At 38.6% G+C, this 10,810-nt stretch overlaps 1 non-coding gene across 1 annotated transcript; it reads right to left on the reverse strand.

The window, feature by feature from the left end:
* Positions 1–4,656: 4,656 nt before the first annotated feature.
* On the reverse strand, positions 4,657–4,747 carry trnar-ucu (transfer RNA arginine (anticodon UCU)). Its single transcript is given in 2 exon segments — positions 4,657–4,692; positions 4,711–4,747. It is a non-coding gene; the product is annotated as a tRNA-Arg (tRNA).
* Between the last annotated feature and the right edge of the window lie 6,063 nt (positions 4,748–10,810).

Consider the following 10,810-nt stretch of genomic DNA (forward strand, 5'->3'; position numbering starts at 1 on the left):
TGTTGTTCTGCTCTTTTACTCGGGCTGAAAAGAGAGACAGCTGCTCCAGTGGAGAAATGGCGTTAAGAGGCACAGCATGAGAAAGTATGATGGGAGGAAAAACACAGAAGTTTTCAGTAATCCCAAATGACATGCACACACACAAAGAGCCAGACAATATAAATAAGTATTCTTCCCGCTTCTCTGTATTAAAATGTCTTAAATACGATGACCAGTATCTTAAAGAGCATTTGTTTTTGCCACAGCAATTATATTGTGTCATTTCGTGAGCCGCTCTGTATTTGACCAGCTGATGACTTGACTGCTGGAAGAAATTATAGCGTCCATAATTAGCTTTCACTATGAAATGAAGCTATCACGGGAGAGAATGAGGAAATTTCACACTTTGGAAATTAGATTTTGCAAGGTGCTGTGCCGATGTCCTTGAGTATAGGCACATCAAAAGCCTTTTTCCTCCGCTCTCACTCAGTCCTTTTCTTTGACGAACACAGACAAAAATCTGCAATGAACAGCAAATTGAACAGCAAAGAGGCGTTTTGAGGGTCTAACTGCCACATTTGTTAATGTAATGATTTCGTTCAGTTCTACAATACAGGCGATGTTTTCAATTATTCACTGCTGTTGAAATTGGCACCATCGGTAATCACAACAGTCTTTTTCAATCGCGGCTCTGTCATTTTATTATGTGAAGTTTCCCTCTGTTACAACAACATTAAATTAATATTAAAGTTACTTAGCATGTTATCAACACTTCTTGACAAACAGTGCTAGAGATGTGAACTTGCAAAACAATGTCTTTAAAGGTTCTCTGTGGAGTTTTTTTTTTTTAAACAAACCAAGTTTTGTTTGCATTCAGTGGTTTTCACTAAAATGCATGGTGTGTATATTTGAGGCCTAACGTTGCATTTCCTTTCCATAAAACATTTGCAATTGCAAACTTTTAAAAATATTTTTACGTTGTTTACGTTCATGTTTGCTAGCAAGTAGCAGAGGATCAGAAAAATCAAGTCGTGATCTATTATTACCATTCATTTTAACCAATTTTAATGATAATGGGACATTAATAGCATATGATTCATGAAACAACTCAATTAAAATAAAATGTAATAAACAGAATATATACCAAACTCACAGCATTTATAAGCACATGGAGAGAAAAGATAAAGAGACAGATGGTGTCACTTTCCGTGTCAACACCACTCGAAACAGTGATTGAGTGATTGATGCAAAAAAAGGCTTCTTGACAGATTTAGTTACCTGTGCGATGTCCTCTGTTTGACAGTGTTGTGTATGAATTACTTAATGTTATGGTAGATCACCCTTAATGATTTAATCTATCAACATGATGGACGGCCTTCAGATTCTTCATCACTGTTAAAACGGTCTTCTTCGCTGCCTTTGTTGGTGCACTGCTAAACTGTTTTTTGTGTTACTGCCACTAATTCACTTAATTGATGATGTGTTCTTTGCATTTAAGACAGACAGAGGACGGACACGGGCTGTGGTCTCAGCGTACTTAAATTACAGAGTATCTCAAGTCGGATCTCAAGATGGACGTTTTGAATAAATTCACCATGATCAGATCTTTCTGTGAATCAAAATGCCAACACCGTATTGACCAGTGTGCCTGTGGAGGCTTTTCCTCCTGTGAAGTCTTGTCAGAGGAAACGACTACCCAACACTTGTTCGGTAAAACTTCTCCTGTGTTATAAAAGAGTAAACTACAAAGAACGTTGGTTGGGTGATTTGACAAGCCTGTACACTTTTATAGTTTGTATCTAGTCTGTCTGCTTCATTAGTTGCATGCTGAAACATGATGCACTTTAAGAAGTAATGCTACCGAACACTGGCCTGCAGTGGTCAATATTATAATTGATGAATTGCATTTAAACTGTGTGACAGCAGTTCATGATGGTTCATGGTGTTCTTGTGACAGTTCTTTCTATTATAGGTTACTGTTATTTATTGCTCAATGTGTAGAGTCATTTCACTTATTTTCTGGTCTTAATTTTGGCCTTATATTCAATTTTATTGTCTCAATGACACCGTGTGATTTTAACTTGTTGTCTTTTTTGTGTGGACCCCACAAAGACTAGATTTGTGGAAGTTAATGGGGATCAAAATGAGGAATAAAGAATAAAGGCACAACCTAGGCATCATATTTGCATAAAAAGTCTACAGGAAAAACATAACACAAAAAGGCACGGTGAGCAAAAAATATACCTCATGTCAAAATATCTGCTTTATCTTAACTGATGTAGTTGGATGTGTGCATTGCTCAATATTTCCTTATCTACAGCCATGTGTAGAAATATCAGTACGTGATTGTCTCTTCACAATGTAAATGTCAGAACATGTCCATGGAGGGAGGTGACATATGTGCACATCATGTAGAATATGCAGAGATAAGAAAACTATAAATGTAGAATAGTTTCTTTCACAGCGCAATAGTTCATATGGACGTTGCAGGCGAGTTTCTTTCGTGCCATTTAATCTTTTCGAGTCGTGATCTGTTTGGACAGGGTGATGTGAACAGTCTAACATACAAACATGCTGACTTAAATGCTCTACTGTCCACACTCTTACGGTCTACGTGTTAATCTGCTCACTAAAGGAAGTCTTTCATGGTCAAATTCATGACCAAATGTGGCGTGCACACATTTAAAACTGGTCTACCTGACTCCAAAAACAGGATGCTGCATTCTACAGTTTCTCTATGGAGAAGGGGGTTTGTTGCCATGACAATAGTAATGTCACTTCAGTGGCAGAGATGTTAAGATGGCGGGTGTGTTGCATTTCATATGCAGGTGCTATGCACAGAGGAAAAGTGATACAGATAATGGAATCAATTTCCTGTGATTTCTGAAGCAGAGAGCTTGCTGAGAAATAATAAAGGAATTAAATGAGCTGGCGCTAAACATCATCCACCGGTTACCGACGGCTATTTGACTTCAGATTGCTACTTAGCCGGTAGAATTGAAAAAGCCAGACTTTGCTTTCTTTCATTATGCGCTGTGATTCCTCATGAGCTCACTTTTTACCTTATGAGCAAAACACGCACACACACAGCATCCCTTTTCGGCCACATTTGGAGAAATGTAGAGGAGCAGATCTGTATGGACGGGCAGGAGGGGGTGGGGGCTGACTGGAAGCAGACAGGCTTTTACCCTCAAGACAACAAACTAAACCACCTTAAAACCTTGAGCTAAAATAAAGATCTGTAATTGACTCCACCGCAGTGATAATGTTTCCCATTTAACGCATGGCCAACTTGCAGGTCTTATTATTGCACGCACAGTAGCAAGTAATCTGATCAGTTTGCTGCTGTATTTGGCTATCTGATAGTTGGTTGCAGGTCAATGACAACGATTTTTTTCTTACCATCTGCCTGCTCAATACTAACACGCTTATCTTGTACTTTTGACCTGCCCGGCCTTGTGAGCAGCGATGTCCCCAGAAAAACAAGCATCTGTCACAGATTAAATTTTCCAAGGCAAAATAAATTCTCTAAAGGCTCAGTCGTACGCACTTTTTATTGAATCAGATGTCAGCTCTGAGAGGTCACAACAGAACGTATAGAAACTGACAACTAAAAATGATTTTGGCCGGCATCCAAGAAGACAACAAAAATACATGCTCACTGTATCAAACTCGTGGCTGTGTGTAAGAAAAAAAGGAAAGTTTTAGCTTTATGAATTTGCCTTTATACAGCTTTTGTGCTTCACTGCATCCCAGCATCCGCTGGTGCCAGAACCTGTCTGCACATGTCAGGCTGCACGCTTGTTGTTGCAGGGAGTTGTCCCCACTGGATTGCTGAACTTTAAGCTAAACCAGAGACTGTCCACTCTGAATGCTGCTCCTCTTAAGGTATAACAGTCACTAAGAGGAGATGTAGATGAGGAGAAGCAGGTAAATTAAAGCTGCACCTTTTAAATATTTTATATTAACAATGAATCATAAGACTGTGTGTATTTTGACGTGTATTTGAAGACATCATCTGTAGCGACAGTCTCACAAAGAAAATCCCCTCCCCCCTTTCCCTCAGCTCTACAGAGTGTTTTAGTTTCTTTAAGCTAAGTTTTGGTTTTACGGCCAAAACTCTGCTGTTTTGGTTCGTTCTCACTGCTCTCATCATCCTCATTTCGAGCTAGGGTATTATTAAAAAAAACAAGCAGTGATGCTGATACCAATAGAGTATTTCATTTTTTTTTCTACTTCATTTGATACCCATCATGTGAATGGACAAATTCCTAAAATAATCCTCACCCAACCATACATTTGGCATACTGAATTGCAAACTTTATCTACAGCTTCATCAAATACTCTGCAGTCGACCACAGACAGCTTAGTGCTACTAATACTACTACTAAACTGAAAGGTACCATCACACAACTCAGGCCTATGTTTGACTATGTTGCCTTTCTGGAGGAAATGTTTCCACACTGAGCTTCATTTTTTTTTTTTACCTCATACTACTAGCTAGCAAAGATGTTAGCATAGTATGTTCGCAGACCGACATGCGGTTTTAACGGTTGACATCTCTAATTTAGTAAATAAGCAAGGAAGTACAGTGCAATATTGCATTAACTTGAACCAGCAATGCTTCAGCTCCCAAGCCAAGTCTTCACAGACTGAGCCACTGCCAGCTCATAATTACGACTCTGGTGGGACTCGAACCCACAACCTTTGAATCTCTTTGCTGTTCATTCCTAGAAGTCCAATGCGCTATCCATTGCGCCACAGAGCCACTTATGTTTGCCCTTAGACCAGCCTGTGTAAATGGTCAAATATACTCTGAGTGGCTCCTAATTTAGTAGGTAAGCAAGAAAGTACGGTGCAAACATCAGAGAAAATAAGAACAAAAACAATAAATAATCGCTAAATAATAAAACTACCCAGAAGGCAGTACAGATATTGATGGTATAGAACAAAAACAAAAAAAATCAGGAAGATATCCTTAATATTTTGCACATTCATTATGTTTAAGATGATAAAATGCTACATATTAAAAAAAATAGATCATCCTTTTAAGTAAACAAAAACATTTCATCCTCATGTATCTTTTGAATTGTGCTCATTCATTTTTTTGTCTGAAGTGAACTCTTAAATTTAAGCTCTCTTCTTGTTTACACTTTAGTGCAACCTTTCCAGTAATTTCATTAACTGTGTTCCAGCTCCTTTATCAAGCCAATATACTGAGACTGTAGTCTGCGGTGTTTTCTTGTCTCCAACACTTTTCAATTATGTTTGTGGTATCTGAAAATAGCAGAGTGAAAACTATCTGCTTCCTCCTCCTCCTCTCAGACAAAATCCTGCAAAGACCATTTCGGGTGCTGCAATAAATTTAGCTCACCATTATGAAACACCGACTCATTTGGCTGCAAGGTGGCTCGGTCTCCCATCGCTGGACAATCCCATTGATTGGACAGTCCTCTGAACATAATTTTAGACGTGTTGAAAGGGACATTAGCTGCCTGTGCAAGCTGTTCCAGGGAATATTGGTCCTCTACATCAAGTCAAAGAGGCTGGGGAGCCAAGAAATTCTCCCTCAGTCTGCTCAGTGACAGTGAGCCGTATTACGGCAACTTAATGTACAACGCTTGTTATGTTCTGCATACTCACACATTTCACTTCTAGGTGTGATGAATGTGGCAATTAAGCAGTTGACACAAAATGGCGGTGTTTTATATGAAATGTTTTCTTCATTATCGTTATTTTTTTCTAAAGAATTGAGATTTCGATGCTTTTATGCTATGAAAATTGATTTTTGACTTAAATTTCCATCAGATTCTGTGTTTACCACATCAGTCAAAGATACATTAAATGTTCAGAAATCCATGTTATATCATCCAATTGATTTCTGCATCTAGGCAGAAGATATAATGGGCTTTTAGTGTGCTCCACTGCATCGTCTAAGTCCGTAAGCCAGGGATCATCTTCCACATCCTCATATATAACAGACTGCACTGTAAGGAGTGACATTTCTATTTGTAACAAGCACAACTGAATATGATTGACATATCAAAAAGGTAAATTTCATGTGCTTAAAATAAGCCTCATAGTTAGATGCCATTTATCAGCAGTGACATGATGTTCCACGTCTAACTGCACAATAAGGTGCACAAATTCATGATGAGTTCAGGAAAAGCGTCTCACCAGGATAGCTTGTAGTTATTTAATGTTTTTTTTTTTTTTTAAAGATTATTTTTTGGGCTTTTTATGCCTTTATTTGACAGAGACAGCTGAAGTGAAGAGAGGAAAATAGGTATAGAGAATAGAGAGGGGATGACACACAGCACAGGGCCACAGACAGGAGTCAAGCTGGTGGCTGCTGCAGAGGACTGATATCCTCAGTACATGGGACTCACAGCTACAAGGACACCCCTAGTTATTTCACTTTTATTTGGATTGTCATAACAGTAGCCTGCTCAAAGTGGTTGCAAGTCTTCTTGGTGTCAAATCTAGAATAATGGTGAATAATGATTAAATGAAATGAAGATCACACAGAATCAGTGAGACAGGAAACTGTACAACAAACTAAAATACAAACAGCAATTTAATTGAAGTTAAACATTAAAATATGCAATGAAAACAAACATGAAACCTTTAAAAACATGTTATAACCTTGCTAAGTCGCTCTGTAAACTGTTTGAGACAAACACTTTGTTAAAGTGCTATAAGTTTGAGCAAAAGCTCATCACACTGCCTGCACGTCCCTGCATTTGGTCTAAAAATGTCAGCAAATTGTGAAAATTCACCATCATCAAGTTCCCTGAGCCCATGATCATGTATTCAGATGTCAGTCACCAAAAAGTATTCAGTTCATAGAGGCAGAGGAACTAACAAATGTTCACATTTCTAAAACTGGAAGCAGTGAATGTTTGCTTACAAACTGCCTTAAATGAAGAATTGATAATCATGTTTGTTGCCAGTAAGTTTTCTATTTATCAGTTAATAGGGTGGTACAACAGTGAGTTTTAAAGTCTGGAAAATGAGTTAGTATATCTGCACCTACAAAATAAAGTCAGTAAATATCTTACTCCTGAATTTTGAAGCATTCGTGTGCTTTGAAAAGGTGGTTGCTAACAAGTGGCTACATAAGACTACAGAGTTTATCAGGGACGTTAAACATCATCACACTGAACACTGGTCACTTTACTCCTGGTGACTGCATTTACACTTAAAATTTTAAAAATGCTGTTCATTTGTGAAGATTATCTTGCTGAACAAAATGTCTAAGTATCATAAACTTTTGTTTGTCACAGAACTTATCCTATTGACTTTTTGTGGAGGGAACCAGAGCGATGCTAACTTCCACGTTGGAAGGAAACAAAAGGAAAGGAAATGACATCATCCCTGCATCACTCTGTTGACAAATTCTTCCAGCTCTAAAGTGGCTACTGAGTTTGATGATGATTTCGAATCACTAGTTTAGTGTAATTTGTCCCAAGATGTCTCACTGACACCAGTATCTCTTTTGCAAAAGAGACGTGAGAACAAATTACATTAAAGTTCTCAGTCTAAGTCAATCACACATTACCATCAATCAAAATAGTAAAGTTGTGGGTCGATTAAACCAGAACAACGAGCTGGAAGGCACTCTGTAGAGCTGAGCTGAATTGTAATATTGGTTGTCACTATGAAAAATCCTTCACATTACACAGTCATTTGACCCATTGTTGTACAAAAGCCACGTTTCCACCTAAAGTGCCTGGAATATTTAGTCCCAGGAACTACTTTTCGAGGAACTAAAATGCTCCTTTAACCTGTTGTTGTCTGTGTACTGGAAAGTACCACCCCCTGAGTGGTGGTGGGGGGGGGGTAAAATATGTCTCCAGTGGCTGTGGTGGAAACACACAGTTCCTTCAAAGGTTCCCAGTCACTGCGGAAAGTTCCTTTTGGTGGAAACATGGCTATAGATATTCATTTGTACAGCTTTAACTCCTCACTTTTTGTGAACATGCATACTTTGTATTACTTTAACTGAGAATATGTTGATCTAAATGTGCTCAGAATACAAAGATTTTCTACTACTGTTTCTAGCTTGTGTCACCCGTGAACTAATGATGCATTTCCAGTTGAAACCCGGCTCCTTCTTCACTTGTAAGTAATGGTGAGATAATCATGAAGTAATGAAGCAGAACAGCTCAGTATGATGCGCTACTTTGGAAAAGAGGGCACAAAAGTCGCAACTAACATGTAGGAAAGTGATGATGAATTATTGGTTATGGGCCATTTAGCAGCTGATTTGGAATTTAGTAGGAAAATGTCATTTTAAAAAAGTGCACAGTATGATTCACATTTGTAGGAAATCATTAGACGCTGGTTCATTAACGCAGTATAGCAGTATGTTCTCAACTATGATTCTTGATTTGGAAATGACTTGTTAACTATTCATTAATTACCAGTTAGTTCCTGATTTGTTCCCAGTCATGCACTGGTAACTATGCAGGATATTGTGTTCCTTATTTTAAGGGTTAGCGGATCAGATTTAATGTATCCTCCCTGCGAAACGATCCTGAGAACATTTTAGAAACATTTACCATGAAGTCAGTAAGAAGGATAATGTTGCCCTTGTGTGTATGCGTTGTACACGTGCTACGTTTCTATGAGCGTGTGTGTCTGTCTGTTAGCGAGAGAGGGGAAGGGGGGGAAAAATGGCGAAGGAGAATAGGAGAGATGTGAGTGGCCCATCTATGAAAGCGCCATTAAATTGTCAGTTATGATGGATGTTCCGCCTTTTCTGCATTAACTGGTACATTAGAAGTCATTAATTCTTCAGGATGTGCGCTGGAGATCAGAGCCTCCCAGGGGGTCTCACTGCCTTGATAAAGCAGAGGGGAGAGAGAGAGAGAGAGAGACAGAGGGATGGAGGGAGAGATAAAGAGGGTGGAGTACACTAGCTGAAAGAAGAGAGAGGGAGAGAGAGATTCTTGCAGTGTGATGGGCATTTTTGATTTGTTGCCTGCTCAGTTAGTTTCAGCGTTCTTCAGCAGAGAGACTAACACCAGAGCGACTCTTTTACAGCCTGTTATGGACATCAGAGCTTTTTGCTCTGTCAGAAAGATGCAGAAAACACAGAGCGGGGCTCCAAACTAACTTTTGTCACCACCATCCCAGAACCAAAAACAGTTGTTACCGTCCTGAAGTGAATGTAAAGCATCACAAAATCAGAATGTTGTTTCTTTACTTTATTATCATCTATAGCTGTTAGTTGCTAGCAATGTTGGACAAGTTACTCTCAAAAATGTAATTTATTACACATTACTAGTCACTGACATTTCCTTAACAGTATTACTGTCTGCATAGAGCAAAGCATTGCATTAATATTGCATTGCTTTCACAAAAATAACTGCAAAGGTATGACCAGGCATAATAAAATGGAAGAGAGTTATATTGTTTCATAGCAATATACTCACAGATGCCCCTGTGTTGCAAAAGTTAAGGTAAAAAGTCCACTCAGCTGTGTCTCATGGGCATAAAAGCAACCTGACATGTTTATTTACACTTTGAGTGTGTGTTTTTTGGACAATATGCGCATAAATGTGAGGTTGATACCCAATGAAATGCCCAGAATAAATATTTTTATCTACATTTTGCAACTCAGTCGAGGCAGCGTGGTTCTCTCTGGTTTGTAGACGGCCCACATTCCCATCAGGCCTCATGCTAAGTAGTTTGCTCAGTAGTTTGTCAAATTTGCTATTTTACATTCCAAAATGCAAATGTTACTTAGTGTTTTGTAATCTGTCTGGTGTTTTTGTTTTTTGTTTTGTTTTTTGTTGTTGATAATTGTCATTTTTCTGCTGGTATCAGTGAGGCAGCTGTTACAATTATTGATACCAGCTGTATTTTGCCCAAGTTTCATGCTCCACAGGCACTTTCCATCTCTGAAATGAGTCTGAGGTCCTGGGAAATGTGGTGTGTGAGATACAAAACATAATGGAATTAGAGACATCATCAGAAACATTGCTCTGTCACTGCAAAAAAGTCATATATTAGATGTTAGTAGCATGAAAAAAAACATTGAAATGTTGAGGAAATAACTACATTATATTTTAAATTAAAGCTATAATATGTAACATGTCTGCAATAAAATCTAAATGTCTAACCCAAATGTTTCCAACAACGGTCAAACTCAGAGAAATCCATAATTTATTCAAGGTAACAGTGCTTTTTGTACCAGCTGCTAGTTGCTATAAGTTTGGGGAAAATACAGTATACGTCAGCTTAACTTCACACATAACCTCATTTGTAAACATGATGCATTCATGGTGGTTATGCATGAAGGAACCTGGATGTTTGTGGATCTGTACTGTGTTGGAGAAGGCTTGCAGTATGAGGACAGAACACCACCTACATGGACTTTGGTAGCTTTTCGTGGCCGGTGGCCATGGTTAATGTTGAACCCTGACATGTGTCGAGGCTGAGTCCTTACCGCAGCGGCGGTTCACATCTGGCCCCAGGCCCTTTCCTGCATGTCATCCGCTCTTCCTTTCCTGTCTCTTTCTTCTGTCTCTACCAAATTATAATAAGGCAGAAATGCCCACCAAAATTTTGTCTCCAACAGCTCTTAAATCTGCTTTTAACGTTATATAGAATCCTTTTTAGCCTTTCTTTCCTCCATGTTGCACAAAAGGTCACAAGAAACTTTGAAAGATGATAATTACCTATGTCATAGTAATCCTCATTTACACTATTTTATTATAAAGCAATATATTTTGAGAAAACCGCTAATAGTCCCCTTAGTTGTTCATCAGCATTAGAGATGGTGGAATCTGTGGAGCTCCTTCCCTCCTAACGTCCTTTGTAA

This window comes from Lutjanus erythropterus, chromosome 23, assembly GCF_056507025.1.
Source record: "Lutjanus erythropterus isolate fLutEry1 chromosome 23, fLutEry1.hap2, whole genome shotgun sequence".
NCBI lineage: Eukaryota > Metazoa > Chordata > Actinopteri > Lutjaniformes > Lutjanidae > Lutjanus > Lutjanus erythropterus.